This window comes from Carettochelys insculpta, chromosome 5 (assembly GCF_033958435.1).
Source record: "Carettochelys insculpta isolate YL-2023 chromosome 5, ASM3395843v1, whole genome shotgun sequence".
In the NCBI taxonomy this organism is placed as follows: Eukaryota; Metazoa; Chordata; order Testudines; family Carettochelyidae; genus Carettochelys; species Carettochelys insculpta.
The window spans coordinates 107,961,677-107,988,298 of NC_134141.1; the positions used below are offsets into that span (position 1 = coordinate 107,961,677).

The 26,622-nt window shown below is 43.0% G+C and overlaps 1 long non-coding RNA gene across 2 annotated transcripts in view; it reads left to right on the plus strand.

Moving 5' to 3' along the window:
• Positions 1-23,540, plus strand: part of LOC142013235 (uncharacterized) — an 80,225-nt gene extending 56,685 nt beyond the window's left edge. Inside the window, exons 2-5 of one of the 2 annotated variants that reach the window (XR_012645590.1) lie at positions 14,491-14,531; positions 21,429-21,492; positions 21,588-21,660; positions 22,978-23,540. This is a non-coding gene — a long non-coding RNA (uncharacterized LOC142013235). Of the gene's footprint in view, positions 1-14,490; positions 14,532-21,428; positions 21,514-21,587; positions 21,661-22,977 lie in introns of those variants that run through there. The other variant, XR_012645589.1, reaches the window with a different exon arrangement.
• Positions 23,541-26,622: the final 3,082 nt, after the last annotated feature.

Genomic DNA, 26,622 nt, shown 5'->3' on the forward strand with positions numbered 1-26,622 from the left:
AACTTTAAGTCAGCCTAATTTGGCTGGAGATGAAAATCTCAGGAGGCTTGTCTACATTAGCTCCCCACTTCAAAGGGGCATGTGAAAGAGCCTGAGTGGAGAGTAGCATTTCATATGCAGCACCTCATTAGGCTATTTCTCATTGTAGGAACTTTAGGAAGCACTAGGTGAATAAGTATATATTTAAAAGTAGATTACAAAATTAATTGGGGATTTTTCTCCTGTGTTTCGGGTGGTGTGCTCTTTTTACAGCAGAGTTGGAACTTCCAATATTTTTAAAGTCCCCGTTGCCTTACCTGAATTCTGCTTGAAAATAAATACATCCCCTAATAGAAATACCAGTTATGTCTATTGGAGTTGTCCAGCTTCCACTGGTCTCTGTTGGCTTTGTCTGGAGGAACAAGTGAAACAAGGAATCAAGCACATACTAGACCCATTGAATTGTTTGTAAAGTTAGATGCCAACTACATCTGTCAACTCAAATTGAAGGTCTGGTAAAACTTTCACGTGCTTGACAGTGTTAGGTAAGTTCTGGAGGCTTTTTGAAAATGCCAGTCTGTAGAGGGAGTGACTATAAAACAGCCACTCTTGTTATATAAATAACAAACACATTCGACCTCAATGTGCAAATAACTGAACTCTTTGCTGTTTCCTTCCTGCTGTGTGTTAGTCTTCTAGATTTGTTTAACAGGTAAGCATTATTTCAGTCTTTGGGCATTTGTTTTTAATTTAAATTTGGATTAGAGGTTGTAACAGGAAAGCTAATGTGCTCAGTTCAGCCAAGTTTTCATTCCAGAGATGGCTGCTGGTTAGTAAAAACGTGACCTTGAAAAAGAACTGGTAGTTGTTTATTGCTGTGGCTCAGCTGGGGAAAGATCCATTTAAATGGGGAGTATTACAGTTGATCCTCGATGATGAGGTATTTTATTTACCTTTCCACTAGCCTTCCACTGCCACTGCTTCAGCACATGTGAAAGCATCATCAACTTCACAACAAGTTGATGGGCAGATTTTGCAATGGGAAAATTACTGGACTAAAAAGGAAATGGCAGAGAAAGGGAAGGATACCCCTGGTTGAGAAACGCTGCTACAGTGTATGCAAACTATACACAATATTGCTGTGTTTTTTTTTTCTTCGCTGGCAAAATTGGGCAAAGAATTTGTGTGGGGTGAACCCAGAATGCATGTTTTGGCACACTGAAAAGTTTTTGTTTTTTGTTTTTAAATTATAGTTGAATAAAAGGTTTCATCTCCTTTTTAAAATAAAATTCAGGTAACACCTGAAATGAAAATTCAGTTTCAATTAAAAATATCAACATAAATAAAATTTTTAAAATACTTGGTAACTTGAAACAATTCAACTGAGTTCATGGACCATGTCAGTCAATCTGAATCTGCATTTTAGTTACAAGGGGTAGGGGGAATTAAAAAAAAATCATCTCACTCTACCTAGGAATGCCTGCTCCATATTAGGTGGCTCATAGGCCATGATGTTACAATATCTGTTTACATATGAACTTTGGGCAGTAGTATGGCTAGCTCTTGCCATGGATTTCTTACACGGTCCCCAGTGGTTTGGAACAATTAACCATGGTGTGAACCTCCAAGTTCAGTATCTCATATCACTATTTCATACGGGCAGGAAACTTTAGTAAACTCTCTCTGTAATCTTGCCGCTTAATGTACATTTCTAGGTGCTCCATCATCTGATAGGCACCACATGTGACTGTACACTCAGAGCATCCTGGGTGAGTTTCAGTGGGTGACAGGACAGAGGTATGAGTTTTACATAGAATTTTTTTTGTGTGGAGAGGCCATGTGATGGTGGTGAAGTGGACATAGTGCTTAGCATTACTGTGGTCACCTGGGCATTGAAAAGACCCAGATCTCTTGGGAAGCGAGAGTACAGGTTGAACCTCTCTAATCCAGAGCTCTCTCATCTGGCAAACTCTGTAATCTGGCATGATTTTTGTTAGCCAGACAACCACTTATCATGGGTGTGGCCAAATTTCCCATGGTCCCGTAAAGTTTTACAGCTGCCAGTCCTGGCTTTGTTTCTGTGCTGTTATTTAGCTGCAATTTACCCCAAATGTCTTGTTAGAGTCAGGTAAGCAGTGGAAGTGTTAGTAATGAGCTAGAAAATCTTGACCTCCCATCATCTGGCAAATTCTCTTGTCCAGCACTGGTCAGCTTAAATGTCAAAGCATCAGGTTTGAAATACCCAACTCCTTTCTCCTGAAGAGTCACGTCCCGGTAGATTCTGAATTCCATGCACTCTGCTGATTCAGAAGAGGCCTTAAAAACCATGGAAATATAAGGCTGAAAGTCTGGAAGGGACCTCAAAGTTAGCAAGTACAGTCTTCTATACTTAAGCAGGGTCAAGTAATCCTAGACCATCCCCAATAAGGGCTGTCCAAGTTGTTTTTAAAGCCTGTATTCGTGGAGATTCCACAACCTCTCTTGGAAGTCTATTCCAGAACTTAACTATCTGTATAGCCTGAAAGCTTTTCCTAGTATCTAACCTAAATCTCCCTTGACCCAAACTAAACCAATTACTTCTTGTCTTTCTTTCAATGGATATGACAAACAGGTGATCACAGCTTTCTTTGTAACAGTTCTTAAGACATTTGTTATCTGCTCCCCTCTCAGTCGTCTTTTCTTAAAACCAAACATGTCCAGATCTTAATATTGCGTTTTCTAACCCTTTGGTCATTTTTGTTGGTCTCATCTGCAGTCTCCAACTTGTCTGAATGTTTCTTAAAGATTGGCACCTTGACTTGAACACAATAATCCAGATGATGTCTCCAGTGTCAAACAGCAGTCCCTTATCTTTACATATAAAACTCCTGTTGTTAAATCTCAGAATAGTCTGCTTTTTATTTTGTGTAACTGTATCATATTGTTCAGTCCTGTTCAATATGTGATCAACTATAATCCTCAGATCCCTTTAGCAGCACTTTCTCCTAACCATTTATTCCCCATTTTGTAGTTGTACATTGGATTTTTTTTTCCTAAGTGAAATGCTTTGGGCTTATCTATATTGCATTTCCTCTTGTTGAGTTCAGAACAATTTTCCCATTTGTCAAGGTCCTGTTGAATTTTTAATCTTATCCTCCAAAGTGTTTACAATCCCTTCCATTTTGGTGTTATCTGCAAAATGTATTAAGTGCACTCTCTACTCCCTTATCCAAGTCACTAGTGAAATATTATGGAATAATTTCAGTTTCAGGGCTAACTCTCCTAGCTTGATAGTTAGCCATTGATAACCACTCTGAGTACAGTCTTTCAAGCAGGTTTGTACCTACCTCATAGTAATTTAATCTGGACTGTATTTTTCCAAGTTTGAAAATGCTGCATTGAACAGTGTCAAAAACCTTACTAAAATAAATGTATACCATGTCTGCAGCTCTCCCCTCGCCATCCCTAGGCCAGTATCTCATTTACAGAAGGAAATTAGGTTGTTTGGCAGGATTTGATCTGAAAAAATCCATATGAATAATTTTATTATGCTCTAGCCGATAAATTGATTGTTTTGCTCTGGTATCTTTCCAAGTATCCAAGCTGGGCTGACTGGTCTGTAATTGCTTGCATGCTCTTTGTTTCCTTTTAAAATATATGAACTATGTTTACCATTCTCCCAGCCCTCTGGGACTTATCTGTCCTCCATGAGTTAACCTGAGATAACAGCTAGCAGTTCTCAGGTTGCTCTAGCTAATTCTTCACCCTAGGATGTCAAATAAGATTAATTTTATCAGGCTCTGCTGAACTGAATGCATCAAAATTATCAAATATTCTTTAACTTGATTTTTCCCTATTTTATCTTGCATTCCTTCCTCCATGTTTCCATTTTAATTGCACTGAGTATCTGGTCACCATTAACCTTTAAAAGAAGACTGAAGCAAAATAAGCACCTTAGTTTTCTTGGTATCATCAGTTTAGCTCACTTTGCCTGCTAAGTAGAGGTCCTTCCTTTTTCTTTGTCTTTCTTTTGTGCCTAATGTACTTGAAGAACCTCTTCTTATTGCTTGTTATGTCCCCTGGCTAGGTGTAGCTCATTTTATGCCTTGGGTTTGGTTTACACTAGGGAGTTAAGTCAATTGCAGATATTCAATTCTAGCTACTGCAATTGCATAGCTAGAACCAATTTATCTGCAATTGACTTACCTGGCTGTCCACACAGAGGGAGGTTGATGCGTGCATTTCTCTCATCGCCTTCCATTATCCCTTGCGATAGAGAAGAGTACAGAGGTCGATAGTTGACCCCAGACAGTTCGATTTCGTGTGTCTCTACTAGGTGCACAAAAATCAACCTCTGGATTAGTCTTCCTGGAAGTGTAGACATACCCTTAAATGTTCTAATTTTGTCCCTACATGCATGTGTTATTCCTTTTTATCCCTCCTTAACAATTCATCTATGTTACCACTTTGTATGGTCAGTTCTCTGAGTCTACAAAGTGTGCTTTTTAGAAGTGCATTGTCCTTATTTGCCTCCTCTTGCACCGTCCTTTCCTTACAGTCATGAAATCCATCATTTCATTATTGTTTTAGCCCAAATTGCCTCTAATCTTTGGATTCAGTACCAATTCCTCCTTGCTGGTCAGAATCAAGTCTAAAATAGCTGTTTCTCTGGTTGCTTCCTGCACTTTCTGAAACAAAATCTCATTTTATTTCCTCTCTGTGTCCATTGGAGATAAAGGTTATTCCACAAGACTGGGAGTTTGTTTTGGTGTCCCTGGCCAGACAGTTTAACCATGGTCAACTATTACAATGTGTCTCTGGTTGTTCCATTCAATGGATGGCTGCATTTTTGGCTCTCATGAGCAATATATTGCTCATTGTGCACAGTGGGATTAGATCACTGTGGTTGATAAAAATAAAGTAGCATCATTAATCATGGTGTCATTTGAGGCCAAGTAAACAGTTGCCCAGCCATGCTTGCCTTCTGACAGCTGACGTTGACACAGTGTCCATTGTAACTAAAGTGAAATCAATTCTAATTTCCGGAAGCCCAGGACGTGACAGAGGAGGTACATGTTCATGTGCATGCATCCCTTGATATAAGTGGCTGCTGTGCTCTTTTGTGCTGAGAAGTTCAAGGCCTGCTGTCCTCCCTGGTGGGAAGAGTTGTGTGGTGGCTGCAGTGGTGGCAGTTCCTCTGGCGGGTCAACAACTCCAACTCCAATCCCACACAGCAGCGGGCCAGCAGCTCTTCCATCAGTTTCTCCAGCAACTCCTCCAATGGTGGCAGCTTTGAGTCACCAGCATTTTTTGTGGCGTGGACTGGGGGAACCTGTTGGGGGTGGGTGAATGGTAAACTCTCATGTTTAACCGAAGCCCCTCCCCACCATTAGTCTATTAAATTAAGGGTTTATTGTATTTTATTTTAGGCATCCGTAAGCCCTTTTTTCTCCTGGTTCTAGTTGTTGAGTTTTACTTCCTCGCCTCAGACCTTACTCATAAGACCTTGGTTCCTAACTAGTTGCACAGCACAGTTCAGTGGATGGGGCTCACTCCTCTTTGTTTCCAAAGAGTCTGGATTTACGATGGCCTTTCAGCATGCAATTTCTTTGGCTTTGATTAGCTCCGTGTCTGTAGGCCAGTTAGAAAAGGTTCAAAGGAATGTTATGTTTATGTACATTTGGGGGGGGGGGGGGTTAAAATGACTACATTCCTTAAATCATGTTGCTCAACACTTCATTGGGCCTGGAATGCATGGAAGGGGAGGGAGGGGGAATTTGTGATTGCAAACTGGCTGTCTTTAAGTCTAATTCTTTTTTTTGAAAAAAGGCATTGCACGGGTGGTTGAGTGAATGAGTGGCTCCAAACCTCAGGGACTTTACTCAGGCTAAAAGACTGCAAAGAAAATGAGGAGAGTTAAACTAGTAAAAGCTTTCTGCTCAGAGTGTTGGATTACAGGTAACCTCAGCTGGGGCCAGCCATAGCACTTAGTAACAGGGCCTCCTGATGCTCTGGGAACTGAGAGCTTTGTGTTACCTTTGAAACCAAAAGGTGGTGCTCTGAAAACGCTGCAAGAGGGCAGAAAAAAGCCATTCCAGCTTCTACTATGTTGTACGGTGTCACATGTCATCGAACAGGCCGAGATCTACTCCAAATCTGAAGAGGGGGTCTTACTTGAGAAAGCTCATTACCTAATAAATAAATAAGTTCCTTAGTCTTTAAGGTGCTACAGGACTGCTTGTTTTTGTGTCAGCAAATACTTTAATTCTGTCTGTATTCCACCGTTGTTTCTTTTATTTGTGTGTTTTCTGTGCTTGTGGAAGAGGGTAGCTTATGTAATACTAGGACAGGGGTCAGCAACCTTTTCAAGGTGGAGTGCCAAAATTTGACCTTTTGACCTCCCATGTATGGTCCAAGTGCCAGTGATACCTTTTTAAAGTCACTAATAGTCCTACTTACAACAGGTTCATTTACAAAGATGCAGAGCTTTACTGTTTAGTGCAGTGAGTGGAAGGGGTTAGCCAGGGCACCCCTGGGCCCTCGTGCCTGCTTCCTGTAGGCTATGCATGGTGCAGGCTGGCTCCTACCACTTCCCCCGTCCTGCGCTTTGGCACTGCACTCTGGCAGGGTCCCCATGACAGGGGCTCCAGCCCTGTGCTATGGCGGGGGCCCCTGGCTCTGGCCTTGCACTGTGGCAGGAACTCTGTGGCAGGGGCTCCCACTGAAACCCCATGATGCGGCTGTGGCCCCATGGCAGAGGCTCCTGGCTCCAGCCCTGCAGGTTCTACATAAAGCTGCTTGGGATCACTTTAACTCCTCCACCTGAGCTCTCCAATTCTCAATCCATTTTTATATGATACGAAGATGCCTGTAGTTAAGAGAATTCCTTTTTTCCCCCTGCCCCATTCCTTCATTTAGATGTTCACATTCTCTTCAGATTTCTCACGATGGTCCAAAGGTGCAAGCACAATTCTGCAACTCAAATGCTGCCCTGATGAGCATAGGAGCCACCAGACCTGGAAGAAGGACATGCTTATATCACTCAGGCAACATCTACAGCACAAAGTCGATTTTTAAGGCAGTTAGCTTGATTTTCACAATATGACTGTTTACTGTGAATACCATTAGGTCGATTTTAAGGAGCAAAAGTGGACACAGCAGTGGTGACCAAGCATGTTGCAGTGTCACCAAAAGATGCATGACTACAGAAAGAGGACTCGGCAGAGCTCCTGACAGCTGTCAGGGAGCAAACTGACATGCTGCATTCCATGCTAGAGCTGCAGAGGGACATCCACCACACGACTCATTCTGTGGACTCCACACCCTGTTGCCCAGCCTTCCTTTGATATGACTCAACTCCTCTCTCTCTCTCACTTGGGGTCCACAAAGACCGGGGAGGGCAAAGACAATCTCCGGCTCCACCATCATGACCTTTCCCCACCGCAAAAGGCTATTCCACCACAGGTGATGCCAGGATTCCCTTCTTCTTTTCCACCCATTAATCCCCCTGCCCCCAACAAATCTTTTTTGTGAAAACCACAGTTTCATTTACTGGTTCATATGGGTGGGGTGCAGTAGGAGGTGCTGTCATAAAGGTCAAGGATACATAATTGTGGGGGATGGGAGTGGTATCGCAATAGCCAAGTGTAGCAGAATCGTGCCTGTCTTCTCATTCAAAAAGCTATTTTTCAAAGCCTCCCTGATTATTGTTGCTTCTGCAGGTGCATTGGTGAATGCACTCGTGGCTGTCTGTGCATAAACCCCACTCATGGCATCTGCCTCTGCAAAACAGGCTGGCATGAAATTTTCCCCCCTTTGATTTGCAAATGTTATGGTGGAATACAGCACACTGCAACTTCAGTGGGGACGTTGGTTTGGGAAAGGTCCAAATGGGTCATAAGGCACCTCAATCTGGCTTTTGAATGGCCAAAGGCACATTCCACTGTCATTCTGCACTTGCTCAGCCTGTAATTGAAGTGCTCTTTGCTGCGATCCAGGGACCCTGTGTATGGGTTCATGAGCTCAGGAAGCAGTGGGTAAATAGGATCGCCCAATATTGCTATGGGCATCTCCATTTTGCCATGCTTGATTTTCTGGTCTGGAAAGAAAGTCCCATCCAGGAGCTTTCTGTACAGACCTGAACTCTAAAGATGCTAACATCAAGCACCTTTCCCTACCATCCCACTTCAATGTTGGTGAAACAATCTTTCGATCCACCAATGCCTTCAACGCCATGGAGAAGTACCCCTTGTGATTTGTGTGTTTTGAGGACAGGTGGTCGAGGACCGTGATGGGTATGTGTGTTCCATTTATTGCCCCACTGCAGTTAAGAAACCCCATGGTGACAAATCCATCCACTATGTGTTGGACATTTCCCAGGGTCGCGGTCTTCTGCATCAGATGGTGGCAGATTGCATTGGCTACCTGCATCACCACGGCCCCCGCTGTAGATCTGCCTACCCCAAATTGATTTCCCACTGACCAGTGAGTATTGCAAACTTTCACTGAGCAATTGCCATTTGCTTGTCAACTATCAGAGCAGGTCTCATTCTGGTATTGCTGCTCTTCAGGGTGGGAGAGAGCAAACCACAAAGTTCCATAAAAGTGGCCCTTGTACCTGCGAAAGTTCTGCAGCCAATGCTGGTCATCACAGACCTTCAAAACAATGTGGTCTCACCAGAGTGTTCTGGTTTCACATCTCCAGAAATGGTGCTCCACTGTAAGCAATGCATCCAGGGCAGCCAGTAACTCTGCACTCCTGGTCTCCAGTTCAATATCATCTGAATCACCTTCATCCTCTCACTGGCTGTTCTAATGAAATACTGCACAACACTTTGGGAAGTGGCCATAACACACCATGCTCCAACTATAAGCTGTTGTGGATCCATGCTAGCACCATACAGTGGTGTCAGCCAGGGGAAAGCTTTTGGAAAAAAGGCACAAAAATCACAAAAATAATGGGTTTTTTTTCCATTGGAGGTGGGGGTGCATGCTATGCACTCTGGGATGATATCAGACACCCACAAGCACTTGTGGCTCATTTTTTCCCATAAACCACTGGTACAAAAACTCAGAATGCAATAGGGCACCTGGCACTGTGGTATAGGTACTTACAATGCATTGCTGATGCAGTCGAACCTAGGTAAGGCAATGGAGACATGCCACATCGACTTCATGAAATCTAGTGTTAAAAAGTTGATGTTTTGACTTTAACATAGCCCAAGTGCAATGGCAGCCCTCTTTTGGCATTAGTTATGTTTTTTGGGAATAGTCATTATAATTTCACATGGTGTGGTTCCAGTTTGTGGGAGAATAATAGTTCTATGTTGTTGGTACCAAATCATTTTGCAAAGATTAAGATAATCGGTGGACTATTGGTTCTTATGCCACTCCTTGATGAATTATTGTGCATGTATGTGGTCCAAGGGATTCCTGTAAGTCTCTGTGCTCCTTTTATGTTCTCTGCCATTTGGCATCAAGGGGTCTCTATGTCACGTTTGTAGATGATGTAAACTCTGTAATCAAAGGCAACAGTTTACCACTATAGAACTCCAGTTTTATACCAGTATGATTCCAGTGAAATCGTACAGTTGTGCTGATGTAAATCTGGACTATCACAGAGTGGTTCATTTTTGCACAGTGTTCTGGGATGAAGAGTGCAACGTAAATGTGAGATACTAAACTATTTCTGTGATATTTTCCATAGAAAGACTCCATGGAAACTGGACTGCAAGTTAGACTGCAAGTAGCTCTGGTTTTAGCTCCGTTACTTGTCTGCTCTGTGGCTTTAGGCAAGTCCCTTGTCTTAAATTAGATTGCAAACATAGGCTGTCTCTGTGTTTGTACCACTCCTACCACAAAAAATAGGCCATTCTTCTTGATTGGGCACTACTGTAGGTGAATAATCAAAAAAAAAATCTTAGCAAAAAGTTGCCTTATGAACATGAGCTCTTTTGTGAGGCGTAAGAGTACCAGTTAGACATTTTTAAGTGAATGTTCTCTCCTGCTGAATACGTATAACTTTGTTTAATACTAATGGAAATTAATCACAGGCATTGGTGGGAGAACAGCATCTGAAATCTGTGACCATAATATTTGTAACGTGTAACAGAATAAACATGCTTCTGCGGTGTATTTCCATGAAGTAGGTACACAGTATCTGCAAATGTTTCAATGGAAACAGAATGGCAGATACTTAGCAATGAAATTGCTTTGGGCTTTTTTTTTTTTTTTTTTTTTGTACATTAGGTAGCTTTGTTCTGGCTCAGAGAAGTCACCGTGCTGTGATCTTGTTTGTTCTGGATGTTTCAAATGCTTATCTGTAGTCTCTTACAGCTTGTTTCCTGTACTCGGGGTCAGTTTATTCAGGTTTAATGACTCTTACGGGGCATGTTTTCATTCCAGACAAGAGTATTCAATATGCCATTTGTAGGTTTCTTTTAACGGGTTTATCTTAGGTCAGTAGTTGAAGTGGGAGAAGAAAGTTATGGGTGTTTTATAACAGTCTCCTTTTATTACGCAGAGTTCTTGTTGGTCTTCAATTCTTCCAGCACAAGGAGGTTCTAGTGAAGATGGGAAAAGGAGCAGATGTCTTCGCAGATGTGTAGCATGAGAAGAGGCTTAACAGGGAAGGAAAGATGGTCCTGGGTGTAAAGGATGGGCTAGAGGAATAAGTGACATACGTTCTCTTCCTAGTGCTGCCATAGATGCCTTGTGTGACCTTGAGCAAATTATTTTTTATACTGTTCTGTGGGTTTTTTCATCAGTCTTTGAATATATGCCTGTTTTGCTGGGTTTTAAACTTTCATTAATGTTTGCTTAGTCCTTTTGAGAGCTTCAGCTGGAAGGTCTGACAGAACTGGGTTGGTGTTTTACTAATAATGCAGGGAGATAAACAAGTGTTCATTACCTCCCTTGCTGTAATATGCTATTCAGTTCCACAGTTGCAGGAATTTGAAAGTAGCCTTATGATTGTGACTAATTACCTTAGAGAAAGAGACGAGGGTCAACTGCTGAGATTGTAGGCTACTGTGGTCCTGAACTCTCGCCCAAATCAGGAAGGGTGCAAGTTCTTCCACTTAAGTTATGATGCAGTTAGATGCAAGGAAATTAGAGTTGTCTTAGATCATGCGTCCTAGATTTGCCATTCTGCATGATGCTGTCAGAAAGCCCTTACTATACGTGGTGAGTGGGCTGGAGGAAGGGGAACTAAAAAGAAATTTGGATTTATGTTTGTGTAATTTCCCCAAAAAGGAGTTCTTCAGAAGGTCTCATCTAAAACATAAATAAACAAAAATTGAAGGACATCAAAAATGAGGAAAGTTTGAGATTGCTGTTTAGTCTTCATTCTCTTTTACCAACATAAGGTGACATTTTCTCCTCTGTTGATTTCAGTTTCTACATTATCGCATCTGTATCGCTCTCCCCAGCCCAAGTCACATGGTTTGTTATACCTCCCCTATTTCTAAAACTGGATCCTAACATGTGCCCACTTAATACATATATGTAGAAGTCATACATTTCAGTGAATAATTGCTACACATAGGTGATAGTTTCCAACTTTCTCATGACACTTTTGGATACCATTTAAAAAAAGGTATATATGAGGGGAAAGTACTCAGATATTAGGTGTATGTTTTCTTTCATTTTTCTTTCCTGAATTTTAAAAAAAAAGATAACAATTCAATTCCTGGTTGTGCCACTGATTTCACATCACAAAATCTATCTTTGCATCAGTTCCCTGCCTCTAAAGGAACAGTAATCATTTTCACGTTACTGCTACAAAGCAGGGAATAACTACATTCTAGTATTGAGAGGTGCTCTGATTCTACAACAATGGGAGGAATATAAATACTCCAATGCCTTGTGGGGGGGTGGGGGAGCGGAGAGACACACAATAGCTTCTCTCACCACCCATAAATGTCTTAATTGCTGGGGTCAGTGCCTTCATTGCACTTGCTCTTGGGTACTTACTTGTTTACATGACAGTAACTGCCAGTGCAAAAACCCACAGGTTCAGAATTATGCCTGAAATTATTTATATACATATTTTTTTAAAGGAGAGCTAGCAAAGGCTCGTGGAAAATATGTTGCATAGTAACTCAGCCTTGCCAAGATCCTAGGGTCATGTAGAGATAGAGGTCTGGTTTCTGGCCACTCAGGATGCCACTATTAGTAATTACACAGTAAGTGGGACAGGGTTTGCCTGGCGTCCTTAGCTGTGAGCTATCTGCTCTCACATAGCTAGTTGTCAATCTTAAGTTATTATGACCCACCCCCCACCATAGTATCTTAGTTGCTGCATATATATCCCATATTAATCCTCACAACATCTTTGTGAAATTACTATTCCTCTTTCACAGATGGGGAACTGAGGCACAGAGGGAGAAAGTGACTTGACCATGGTCACATATAAAAGCTATGAGCGATCAGGGACTTGAACCTAGTTCTTCAGGTCATAGGCTGGAACCCAAACTACCAGATGAGTCTTCCTGTCTTTAGTTGGTTGCCCTGGAGTTCTAGTCCGTTCATCCCTATCACAGAGCAGGATGAAATTAATTTAAAAAAAACTACAACTGAGAGCTGTCACTTGTCTTCTAATAGGAAAAAAAGGAAATGCGCAAAAATGAAATCGAAGAAGCCATGAGCTTGTGAAATTGTAAAGGCATCTCTAATCCATACTGCTTTCTGGGAAAAAAAAAAAAAAAAGCAAGTTCTGCAATGAGTAGGATGTAGCGTTTGTGCTTGACTATAAAGTCTTCTGCTTGTGTGGAATACAACAACACATCAGGGCCCAGGCTTGTGCTTTTGTGATTGTATTTTATTACACTCATCAATGTGTGAATCTTACTCTGCTTACCTATAAATAGTGGATTGGTTTGGTGTTCATAGTTGGTCATGTTGATACTTTTAGGCCTCTGGATGGATAGTCATGTACTATATATTTCAGTGCATCTATCTGTCAGTGATGTGTTTGTTCAAGAACTTGTCTTAAACTGTAAGAGCTACGACCATGAAATCTGGTATGTAGCTTCGTCTTACCCCCACTTAAAGGTCAGGGTTTGGTTGTGCCTGGGGAGGAGGCAGTGTGTGAAATCTGGATAGCTCAGTGGTTTGAACATTGGCTTGCTAAAGCCAGGATTATGAGCTCAATCCTTGAGGCAGTAATTTAGGGACCTGGAGTAAATAGATTTGCCGGGGGGGCGGCGGGGAAGGGATGGTGCTTGGTCCTGCCAAGAAAGCAAGGGGACTAGACTTGATGACCTCCTGAGGTCCCTTCCAGCTCTATAGTGTCCCAGGATTTCCCAGAATGTGGAAAGGGAGCGGCATTGACAAGAGGGACAACCAGCTTCAGACCTGCCATTGGAGGAGTGAGTGCAGGGAACAGCGATACTGCAGAGTGACCACTGGGGCCAGCCACAGAAGGAAAAGAGTGGCTGGCAACTCCTGTGCACAGTTAGCCCCAACTGCCCTTGAACCTGCAGCCACAAACCTTGATGCTGGGCTGGGGAAAAAAGCTGTTCCCCTGAGCTGCTGCTGCTGCTGCTGTACCAGGGCTGGGGAAAAGAGACCCAGCCCCACATTTGGATTGCCCTCCGTCTGGTTGGCAGGGAAAGCCCCCCCCACCCCCAAAAGAAGCCCAACACCAGCCTCTCCTTGTGTGTGGGAAGGTGTTTCTGCCCCTGGGGCTGTGGCTGCAGAACCTGGCTGGGCCCTGCTGAGTCCTCCCCACACTCAGGAGATGCTGGGGCCAGGAACCATGACTGGACCCCCATGAGGAGATGCCAGGGCTGGGCACTAGTTCTGAGCCCTATGGACCAGCTCTACCTTTGTCGCAGTGGTTGCCCAGGGTGAGCCCCCCTCAGCTCCACCCCCACTACCATCACTGTACTACCTTCCACCCTCTTCTGAACCCTCCCATCAAAACCCCTGCTTTGACATCTGCACCCCCTCCCTGTACCCTGACACACACACCCTGTGCCCTCACCACACCAACCCCATCCCTTCCCCTCCCACCCTCTGACCACAGCACACCCCAACACCACTTAAAAGCCCCTACCAAACCCTAAACCCTCAATCCACAACACTCCACCCCTTCCCTGACATTTACACCCACATCCCCTCCCCAGACCCTCCTCAGTCAATGTGCTCCGAGTCCCCACCACCTTGCTCTCACTCCAGTACCCCCACCTCTGTCCTGAGTCCTCCACACCAAAAACCCTGCCTGCCCTCATTTATCCACCCTCTACCCTCAGCCCCATCACACAACCCCCCTCTGCTCTTACCCACCACCTTGTGCCCATACTGCAGCACCCTCCACCCCCTGCAACTCTTACAGCTTCCTGCTCTCACGCCTGTGCCACCCAGCGTCAGCCTTCCCCCACCCTGACAGGCTGCAAATGTTGTCGACTAACAGATGCTATGTAATTTTGAATCACTCTGACTTGTATTAATACAAACTTTTTCTTCGCTTGTCAAAAATATGATCATTTGCACAAACCCATTTACATTTTCTTTTTGTTTTCCAAACAGGAATGAACTCTTACTTCACTTAAGCACCCAAGCAACACCAGGTCAGTTTGCTGGTTGATATGTAAATATAGAGGGATAGCTCAGTGGTTTGAATGTTGGCCTGATAAATCCAGCATTGTAAGCTCAATTCTTGAGGGGGCCATTTAGGGTTCTGGGGCAAAGAGGTTTCTGTTTTTTAAAAAAAAAAGTGCAGGGGCGTGGAGCTTGATCTTGCCAAGAGGGCAGGGGACTGGACTCAATGACCTTCCATCCCTTATACTTATGGAGGTATGTTCAAGGTTTCTTCCAGGAGCAGTGTCCTAATGGTCTATACACTAATGTCTGCCTTGCGGGGCCTTTGAGTATTAAATTGGCTTAAGACTGATCCTCTTCTGTGGTGACCCCATAGAACTGGGGATTCATAACTTGTTGGGTATTTATTTCAGCAACTTCCTTCCCACTTTCAAGGCTGTTTATAAGAGCTAGGCCCTGTTTTGGTCAGTCTGCTCTTTTGCAAGAGTACCCACCTTCTTGCATACACTTCTCTTTTGTGGCTTTTTAGCTCTGGGTGCTTCTTCATTTCTTAGTTCAGTTCTTCAAGTGCTATTGATATAAGAACCAGCGTTCTGTGGGGCTTTTCTGTACAGAAGGGCTAATTCTTGCTCACTTTCTCCAAACCCATTTACTCACCTGGCTTAACCAATGCTTTGTAAAAGTTTCTTTGTTCATGTGATCTGTCAATTGTGTTATGCCTTATGGGCAGGACTTTCAGAGGCATTCAAAACAGGCCTACCTTTACTCCCATGGTTTATGGCTACATTACAATGATCTTTTGAAAGAAGTCCTTCTGGAAGATTTCTTCCAAAAGACCTTCTTTCGATAGAGTGCAGCCACTCACAGAAAAGGGGATCAAAGGAGGGATCTGCTCTTTCAAGAGAATGGGCCAGGAATCAAAAAATCAGGTGCCATGAGAACTGCTCTTTCGAAAAAAAGGGCCCGTGGAGCCTCTGCACACGTTTTCTTTCCAAAGAAGCTTTCAAGAGAAGGCACTTGTCCTGAAATGGAAGTGGAGTTCTTTCAATTTTATTTTGAAAGAATGTTTTCTGTGTGCAGACTCTCCGTGGGATATTTCAAAAGAGCTCCTCTTTTTTTTTAAAAAAAAACAACCTATTTTGAAAGAACTTGCTAGTGTAGACGTGGCCATTGACTTTAAAGAGCAGACTTAAGGCAACAATGAGCACTTCTGAACAGCCCACCCTATGTTTCTTCATAAGTCTTGATGAGTATTTCACAGTTATGTTGAGTACTACTGACTTGAGCTCATGTCCCTCTGTGCACCTGGAAACAAGATCAGATCGGCAAGAGACTCTCATAATGAGTTAAATTTTTCTTAGCTGTGAAAGTATGGTGATGATTTAACTTTTATGTAATTGCCATGGCTAAATTTTCATTCTGCTGTTTATGTGGGCCGAGGCAATTTCTAAAGATCAATGTATTTCTGCATTGTTTCCTCCTGTGAGTAGCCTACTCATGAGCAAGGATTAGAGATTTAAACCATGTTGGCATTTTTAAAGCAAATGAAACACATCATAGAAGAGAGCTAGAAATTATAATGTGAAAAGAAAGAACTTCTTCCTCTCCCATTTCCTGTTTGGTCTTTTTAAATTTTAGGTCACTTCTTAGCTTTAAGAGTCGTGTGCTTATAAATGATTCGCTTTCTGTTATGTATCAAATGCTCCTTGTTTTTTTTCTTCCCCCTTTCCATCTGACCTCTCTTCTGTTAATCAAAAGCAGGATGTGCAATTTCAAAAGGAGACAGAGTGAGATGAAGAAAGAGGTCAAGGTCAAATGGAAAGTATGTATATTGGAAGAAAAATCCAAAATGGAATCTAATTTGTGTGTCAGCAAGATTTCTCCCCTCCCCCACAAGCTCTGGTGTTTATCGATAAAGGGCAGCTCAGAGCAAAGCACATGCACCCAGATGCTAGACTAAAAATAACAGCATTTATTTTTACACAAACCTAGTTGTCTAGAGATGTGTGCAACTGCTTGGTGATATCTTTATTGATTTCTTATTATGCTACAGAAGAACTCACAGCATGCAAGGCACTATGCAAATATGTAGTGAGCAGTAAAGCCAATCCCCCAGCATGCCAAAATAGACCATGGGAATCAATGAGATTCTTAAATTGTTAAATTCTTTTTATTTGGTTTCTGAGTTTTAGGGTGTAGTAGGGTTACATTTCCAGGCTGTGCAACCATGACAGGGACTTTTTTTTTAAAAAAAAATATGCCAGGCAAGATGCTTACGTAATCACATGCCTCCAGGAGCTGGGGCTTTAAGAAACACTAAACTGTTGCAAGACTTGCCATGCTGAGAGACCGGCAATTCTGAAGAGCTGCTTGGATTTTTATACTCCTCAGTGTTCAGCCTTCACTTTTATGGTTTGAATACAGTGATTCTGAAGCTGAGGGCTTCCCAAGAGCAGTAGTGAGGTCCCCTGGTGTCCACCCCCCTGTGCTCCATGAGGGTCTCAGCCAAGTGTTTGTAAATGGAGCTGTTGTCTGTATGTACTTTGGTCAGGGGGCGAGGAGGTAGACTGCTGATGAACTCCCTCCTGCTCCTCGGCAGCTGGGCAAGGGACAGAGTTGGGTGGGATCCTGATGTCCATTTTACACTCGGAAAAGGGACATTTTGCAATAGCAGGTCTCACCACATAGTGGTGGTGTCTAGTCCTCTAAAGATTTTAGTACTGTGGCAGCAGATGTTGACTTTGGAGAAGACACGCTGCATTATCATTTAGGTTTGGGATATGCTAGGTTTGTGATGCAGGGGCAATGTGGGGAGAAGGAAGGTGAGCAGACAGCAGGAGAATTTGTCCTCTTGGGTTCTAATTAGTCAAGTCATATAACAGTTGCCTTCTTGGAAGCCAGTGTTAGTGCTGAACTGAGATTTCTGGAACAAAGATTTGAGCTGCATGGTGTTTGACCATCCCTATTCCAGGAGTGATAGGTATGTGTAAATCAAGTGCATTTAGCATATTATATATATGTAAGGAATGTGGCAGCAGGAACTCAATGCTGCTGAAGGCTGGGAGGAATGTCTCCCAGAGCTCATTTGCATGAGAATGCAAAGGTGTGCATATGTGATACCTTGCAAACAAAGACTGATGGGTAGCAAGGAAGCAATGAGGTTTTGTCTATTGTAAACACATTGTTGTAAAATCAAAATTTATGCTAACACTCAGTATAAGAATTGTGAAATCTCACCAATGCTCCAAGTCATTGTGTGGGACAGGGCAGTCGATGTAACTGCATAAGACATAGATTACACAGGGCTCCCTGGTTTAAAGCATTGTAAAGGAGATGGGGAAGGATATAGGTTGAACCAGCTAGCTGGGTGTCTTGGCCCTGCCTAAGCCTTAGCTATAAGTCTGGTTTGACTAGTCCTCCTCACCTGCTAAAAGATAGCACTAGATACTAGGATTTTTATGAGACTCCACTTTGATAGATATGAAGAGCTGAAATCATAAGGTGGTAGCCAAGGCCACTAAAAGCTGAAATTACAGAGTCGTGCCTCAGGCTTGTGGCAAAACCCACAGCAGATGGACAGATGATGTGACTGGCAGCTGGCCGGTAGGAGGAGCAGCAGACAGCCTGACCAGCGGATGGATGGTAAGAGGAGCAGCAGATGGCCTGACTGGGGGACAACCAGTAGGAGGAGCAGCAGCAGACGGACAGTGCAACCGGTGGACAGGTGGAAGGAGGAGCAGTGGATGGTGCAACTGGCCGCCAGCCAGTAGGAGCAAGCAGAACCCTGGACCAGCACAAAGGTGGCATTGTCTCAGGTTCCATGAGGGAATGCATTAGCGTGAGGTGTCAGTGCCCACATGGACTGGACCAAGTTGTAAGTGAGGCATTTGAATTGGGGGTGTGGAGAAAGTTGGGTGTGTAGATTGGCTGTTTACTGTATTGGACTGGTGAGCCTGAGAGGCCAAGGACATTGTTCAATGCATTTGAGCTGGGACAATTACTTGAGGACTGGCTATGAACTCTGGGTGTGGTGTTTTCCCAAGCTTTTGCTAACTGACCTGTCTGCCTCTTTTGTTAAATGTTCTCTTCTACACTCAGACTCTGTGCTTGCAAGTGGGGAAGCATTGCCTCTCTGAGGCACCCAGCGGTGTGTGAATTTCCCAGGCTACTGGGTGGAGGCTTGAGCCAGTTCTGTGTGAGATGGTTGAAAAGGAACCCCTAGATGTCAAACCTGGCCCTGGTTGCTGCCAACTCCTTCTGGCAGAAGGGTTACACACACACACACACACACACACACGTAGAGAGAAAGAGAGACCTGTCTCATAGAGCTGGAAGATAACCTCTCAAGGTCCTAAGTCCAGTCCCCTGCAGTCACAGCAGGACTTGTGTTATAATCCCTGCTAGATTTTTTTTTCCTTTGCCCTAGACCCCTAAATGGCCTCCTCAAAGATTGAGCTCACAATCCTGGGTTTATAAGGCCAATGTTCAAACCACTGAGCTATCCCTCCCCCATATCACTGATGCCTCCTTTCCTGGGAAACCAACCTGCAAAGCCTGGGACACCTGGAACACGCTCTTGACAGAGGGGCAACGTTGATATCAAAATGGGACACTGGTGCTGGAAACAGAGGCAACAGTCTTCCTCCCACCACACACACATCCTCTGGGCACATTTCTTATCTGTGGACTGGATACTTGATTGCCTCCTTCATGTACAATAATATGTTGACCTGAGATGGGCTAGTTCGTTGTGACTGGCTACTATGTTCTCTCTGGACACCAACTCCATCACACAACGATTTTTGCACATTTAAGCCTGTTCTGGCAGCGTTCCCCATGCTCCTCTTTTTCCTCGTTGTTTACTAGGCTGCTTCTCCCTTTTTTTTTTCTCTGCATCCCTCTCCTGTCCAGATCAGAAAGCTTCGTTAATAGATATAGGGATTAAGTGGGTCCCTCTGCAACGAAACACCGTGAGTCTGAAATAAACTTCTTCTGGCATTCAACAGAACTGTGTCAGATTGAAGACATCCTAAGCTTTTCAGTTGCGAACTTGTTAGGTACGTTGAGTGGACACCTCCAAAGAAAGTTCAGATGTGGCAAAAGGTGATGTTGTTAAGGTAGGAGGCATATTTCCCTTTTGAATTAGTACAGAACTAATACTGGGAGCCTCTTTGATGATAAGTAGTGAAACCAAAGTCCTGATCATATTTGGTCAGTGAATAACCATTAGCACTAGAAGGTAAGGATTGAGCCATGGTCTCCTAACTAAATACCCTTGAAGGTGTCAAATCCTGGGATCCTGCATCACTTTACCTGAGAGCAGAGGGATGGACTTCAGTTTGCAGCTATTTAAAAAAGATTCTGAGTATCAGAGGGGCAGCCATCTTGTCTGTATCCGCAAAAACCACAAGCAGTCCTGTGGCACCTTATAGACTAACAGAGTTATTGGAGCATAAGCTTTGTGGGCAAAGACCCACTTCGTCAGATGTGGCGAAGTGGGTCTTTGCCCGCAAAGCTTATGCTCTAATAACTCTGTTGGTCTATAAGGTGCCACAGGACTGCTTGTTTTTTTTTTTTTTTAAAGGTGGCAGTCTACAGTATGGTAGATAGAAGTTCTGTTTCATATTATTTTACATTCACCCATTTAAGTATAAATACAAATCCTCAGGGGTTTGGGATCCTGTCGGTCTCCTGCCTTCCAATCCTGCCTCTCTTCAACTCTCATCTGAAATCCAAGGCCTGATTCTCCGCTCACCCCACTTTTATAACAGCATAAGTCCAATCGCTTCAAAGAAGTCATGAGTATGTGGGTGAGAGGGGAATGGGCACGATGTATAGTCAGTCCCGGCTGTGTTTCTGTCTTTGATTTCCAATTCCTTTTGCTAGTGTTTAAATCTCTAAAGCAATTTGGGGTTAATATATAAAAGAAGCTACATAAATTAAAGCTCTTTTATGGGGAATCTGTGCTCACACTGAAATCTCTGTAATTACTTTCTTTTCCAAGGGACATCACTATAGCGAGGTTTCCCACATCAGCCACGTGAGTGACTAAATAGTACAATGGGTCAATGTACCAGCATTTCCTCTCTGGACAGATGATTGATATAGCTTAGGTCACAAGTGAAAGAAATTGTGTGGTCTTAAACCTAGTTCCCAGTGGACATTTACCCACATTACTTACAAATCCATTGCCCATGATCTTGGGACAGAATTGATTGTCTACTGCCAGAGGAAGGAGTTTACTGCTTAGGATGTGCAGTTGGCAGAGCTGTGTCAAAAGCAGTATTCTGTACTTACATTGCAGTGTCCATCAAATGAACTGACAGTTAAACAAGAACCTATTGCACAGGGGACCGTTAATCTCATTCTACAGATGAGAAAACTGAGGCATTAGAAGGTGGTGATTTTTCTCTAGCCGCTCAGCTTGTGCTGAAAATAAAAACCAGATTTACTGAATCTCAGTCAGGTGTTCTTTTTTTTTAAGCCAGCTAAAAGCCATCTTTTAAAAAATACCCATAGAAATATCATGGGACATATCTGCAGCTGGTGTGATTTATATCATTCTATTGACTTGAGGTCAATAGAGCTATATGGATTTACAGATCTAGTGCTGATAAATAATATGCTAAAAACCACAAACTGAGATATACTTAACATCATAAAGTCTTGCTGGTCCCCTGACAGAAAAGGAGAGAGCACACATCTGTGTGTTTTGGCTATCTGAATTAATTATATGTCCCCTGAAATGGTCTATAATTTCCCATTGAGGACAGAAACATTTCAGTGGTAAGGGCAGACCTGGTCAAGCAGCTAGTGTTTCTGTGGCTGAACTTAGCACACAAGCTGTTCCTAGCTGCAGCAGATGTTTTTGCTTTTTAAAGTCTGTGGGAACCTTATTGAATCTAGTTTTTTTTATTTCCTTGTAGGAACAAATGCCAACATTGCCAAGATCCAAAAAGCTTGACCTCAGCAATATGTTGTTACTGGAAGGTATTGTGCCTCGATATCCTATTGTCCTTTTCATGTAATAAACTGGAGAATCTGAATGCCAGATTTGTTTTTTTTTCTTTTTTTCACACATACAGGGTTTATGGATCGTTGCTGTTATTCAGATACTTCTAATAATTCTCATGGCAGCAAAATACTGGAAAATACATGGTAGGCATGATCTCTCTTGATGCCATGAAATACTGGAGATGCACCTTGCTTATGTGGTGTTGAGCAAGCTGAAAATTAAGCTTTAAAACAGACCTTTGCATCCACTGGTTTTGCTAGTGCCTTGAGCAATCACTAGCCAAATTACAAAAAGGCCAAACATTTCAAGAGCATTTGATAACCTTGACTCTGTTTTGAGTGTCTAGTAGGAAATAACTGGGGGTTCTGAGCTGGGAACTCAATAACCAGACCACACCTAATGAGCGGACATTCATGATTTTTGGTTTTTGTGTGAGTTTGGAGTTGGATTCATCTCCTACCTACAGATGGCATTTCCTCCTGCCAAAGAGGCCATGCACTTCACAGGGCTTTCCCTCTAGGGCAGGCTGTGCTCCACAAACCCCTTCCCTCTGGTTTCTGATAGAGAGAGAAAATCTTTAGTTTCCAATGGAGGCGTCACATGAGCCCCATTGACAATTACTGCATCTTCTGACCGCCCTAACTTCACCCCTTCTCCTCATGGCACAGCATATGCTCAGGACAGCCCTGGCTCTTCAACAATCCCACCTAGCAAAAGATGTCAAATACCCAAAGGTAAATTCAGTCCTCCCAGTCAACATTTTGCAATAAAACCTTGTTAGCAAAGCAGGCTCCTCAGCCATGCCGTTTGGAGTTTAGAGTTGGGAGTTTGAGGTTTGGTACTTTTAGCCAACAAAGTGACTGCTCAGCTAGCCTTTGCTTGCAAATCTAAAAGCTGAATGATTTGCTCTGGAAACATATTGGCTCGTAGTTTTTTTATAAACTGGGCTCAGTACTTTCTGAAGAGTTATGGTTCGGCACCAATGTGCCAAAAGGCTTTTAAAAGCATACATGTGTGCTCTTCTCCCAACGCTGGCTGACTGAGGTAGGATTGTTTAACAGGCTGCCAGGAGTGCCTATGAAATGCAGCACTGGAAGAAAAGAAGGTTTCCAGTACCCCCTGTCTCCTGATACACAAATGTTTAAAGTCATCGAGTTTATAGCCTCCCAGATGTTGTTTAGTGATGGGTTGAGCCTGGGAAATGAGACCAGTGTGGCAATGTGAATACTTCCAATCTCCAGCAAGCTAGGTACCTGGCCTGGCACAGTGTTGGATCATAACAGGCCTGTGTTTGAACTTCATAGCATCACTAGTGCAATGGATAAGACTAAACCTCCCCCCTGAGCTCTGTTGAATTTAGTGTGTTGTTTGCATATGGCCTTTTTTGATACAGTGTCAGTGGGGATATAACAAAAGCCTGGGTGCTCTGAAAATAATACTGTAAAATCTTGTTTATCCAGCACCCAGATAACCAGCGCATTGTGATATCAGGCTGAGGCTGGCTGCCCCAGGGCCAGTTACCCGACTAGGTTCAACTGAATGGCTGGGGCAGGCTGGCTGGCAAGTGGCCCCAGACAAGTGTTGGCTGCTAAAACCCTTCCAGGTGACCTATGTGACTCATTGAATTTGGCCATGAAGGTTGTCAATTTTGTGAACAAAAGTGCTTTAAATACAAGACTTTTTGCAGCTCTTTGCACAGATTTGGGAGTGGATCATAAAACACTTTTGTTTCACACGGAGGTGTGATGGCTTTCCAAAGGGAACATACTTTTGAGATTATCTGAACTGAAAGATGAAGTGGAAATTTTCCTCAAGTAATGGAAAAAAAGAAGTTATATTGTGCGTTTACAGACCAAACACTGCAGCTTTCACTGGCATACCTCATGGACATTTTTGAATCTTTCAACAACCTCAATCTGAAGCTGCAAGGAAACAATGCTGAAAACATTTATAGCACACCATGATGCCATCAAAGCATTTACAGAAAAAAATCCAGCTTTGGAAACATTGAACACAAGCTCAGATGCCCAACTTTTTGTCTCTTCCAACATTTTCATCACTTGCTGAAAATGAAAGTTTCCAAGAACTTTGTAAAGAGGATGTGGAGAACAAAATTGTGTTTCATCTGGACAGCCTTGCTGATGAATTCATCTGCTATTTTCCAGACATCTTTTCTGGCAACCCCATTCATAAATTAGTAAGCAATCTGTTCAACGTTGATGTCGATTTATTGCCAGAAGTATTGCAAAAACTAGCACTTGAAATCAAACATGATTCAAGTGCAAAGGATAGTTTCAAAACCTCAAGCTCCTGAATTTTGGATAAAATATTTCCCAATGTACTCGAAAGTTGCAGAAGTAGTGCTATGTATTGTTCTTCTGTTTTCATCAACATACCTCTGTGAAAAAAGCTTTTCAATATTAGTCACCTTAAAAAACGAAACAAAGAAATTGACAGGATGTTGAAAACGATTTGCATTGCATACTTTCATCTTGCTAACCTAGGATTTCCCAACTCGTGAAGAAAATGCAGCAGCATCTGTCACATTAAATTTGTTTTGTTTCTGCTGTTTCTGGTGTTAAATTACATTTTTATTCAATGCTTGTGCTTATTTTTAATTTTAAATAAAATTTTTATACCAAGTTTTTGTGTTTTATTTGAAATTATGAATTGTCCCTTTTGTTAAAAGAGGGGTTGGATGATAGTAAAGAAGAGATTGAGGAGCATGAGGGTTTCTCAAAAATCAAAAAGGGGGTGTGATGCCTAAAAGTCTAGGAACTACTGCCCTAAGATTTTTCATCCTTGCACAGGTTGAATTTTCTTTTGGCAGGTTAAAAATTAGAAAATGCAGCACCATTATTGAGGTAGTGGGTGGATGTGCACCACCAGTACAGCCAAAAAAAAACCTAGATATAAATATATATTGTAAACGGTCCATAGGTGTGGAAGAAAATATATTAAAATAAGGGATAATAAGGAACACTGCTTATGATGTTTATTTAACATGAAATCAAATAAAAAAATATTAACACTACTCTTGGAGTACCTGTATTACCATCCTTTTTAACAACTCAAGCTAGTGAACACACCAAAATGCAGATTATCCACACCTAACTCAGCTTTAAGCAAATCTGTGAGTCAATTAGAAATGCTCCAAAAATAATGGGATGGAGTATGGGAGACTCAGGACAGTGGTCTGGGAATGTTGGGGTGCAGGAGTCGGGGTTGGGGTTCTGAGGGGCTCAGTGCGGGGGGGTGCAATGTGTGGGAGTGCAGAAATTAGGGTAGGGTGCTAGGGATGTCAGGGGCTCAGGAGTAAGGGTTGGGACATGTGAGGGGCCCAGAGCAAGACATCAGGGTGTATGAGTGGCTCAGGGCAGGGCAATGAGATGGGGAGGTGCAGAAGGCAGGGCAGGGAGTCGGGGTTTGGGTGCATTGTGGGGTTGGGGTGGAGAGAGTGACCCTGGAACCAGGTTATCTAACCTGACTGCTGATTTTACATCAGGGTGATCTTTGGAAGAATTAATTAAAAAAAAAAAAAAAGCTTGACGATCCAAGCATTTGAGGCTAAAACGGAAAACTCTGGTGTAAATGTAAACTCCAATGTAAAAATGCCCATGGAAGGATTTGTAGAGGTGTGATTTTTTTTTTTAAAGAAGCGTTAGCCACAAACTAATGAACTATTTAAAGCAAATTTGAAACGAAGGTCCTGTAGACGTAATACACAACTGCTTTTGTCAGTAAATTCACCATTGCCACAAGCCTCTTTAAATGCTTTTATTCACAGGTTCTATGTTATGCTAATAGGTCTGACAAGCTGGAAGAATTTTCACTTTTAAGTTAACAGAACCACTTTGAGGCACCTTATACACTAACAGATATTTTGGAGCATAAGCTTTTGTGGGCAGAGACCCACTTTGTCAGATGCAGATGATGAAGCGGGTCTCTGCCCACGAAAGCTTATGCTCCAAAATATCTGTTAGTCTATCAGGTGCCACAGGACTTCTTGTTGTTCTCAAAGATACAGATTAACACAGCTACCTCTCTGAGACTTTGAGGCAGAAAGTCATGACCCTTTTGTTGTGTGAACCTTCAGGAATGGTCAGAATAAGGGTAGGAAGAAGGGAGAGGCTGAGTGCTAAAACCCAGAGTAGGCATTGCCCTGCATCACCTCTTATACCTGCTGCAGATGTTGGGGAGGGGGAGGGTTGCATTTGCACCCTTCGCTCTCACCCATGCTGCATATAGGCCTGCCCAGGCACCCTCTCCTGCATGCCACATCCCTGCCCCAGGTCATCTGTCAATCTCCTTTCCAGGCTCCACAGCCCTGCCTGCATCCAGTCCCTTATTCTTGAGCTCCCTTCTGCGCTCAGCCTTCAATCCAGACCCTGCTCCTCCTCCGTTAATCTCATGGAAGAGTGTTGTCCGTACCACTTTCCAAATTCTTGGAGTGGCCATCCCAGCAAAAAATATTCCTGCCCCTGAGCTAGGAGCAATCTCTGCCTGGCAGGACTCAGCTGTTACATACTGCTGTAATGCTCTGTAGCATTTTGACCCATTTTAAAACCCTTACTATCATGTTAAGAGGGATGTATGTTTTTGAATCTTATCAGTGTTTACTCAACATATCTGATCTCTGGCCATCTGTACAGCATTCTTTCACAGCTGGCTGCCTATGGAAGTCAGGTGAAATCTGATGGGAATTTTCACAAGCTTGTGGTTGGATGGGGCAGTATTTAACTCGTGCCACCCCTTATCTGAGGTAGATCGAGTAGCACAATCTTCCTTCATGCGAGAAATATGGTGGCCAAATGCTTCATTTTTTGGCCATATAGTAAACTTCCATGAGTCAGTGTAATTTTCATTACATGAATGGTAATCAAATGTGCCTGGAACAAGGAGAAATTATCCTGCCCCTAAATCTTAGTACTCTTACCCCTTCAATTTTAATGGAACTATGCAGATCTCTCTCATCACAATGAGGCACGGATTGTAAGCTCTTTGGGGCAGGTATGTATTGCACTGTGTTTACACAGTTAGTGGCACAATGGAGTCCTGGTCTATGAGTGGAGCTCCTGAGTGGTGCAGTACGACAAATAATAATG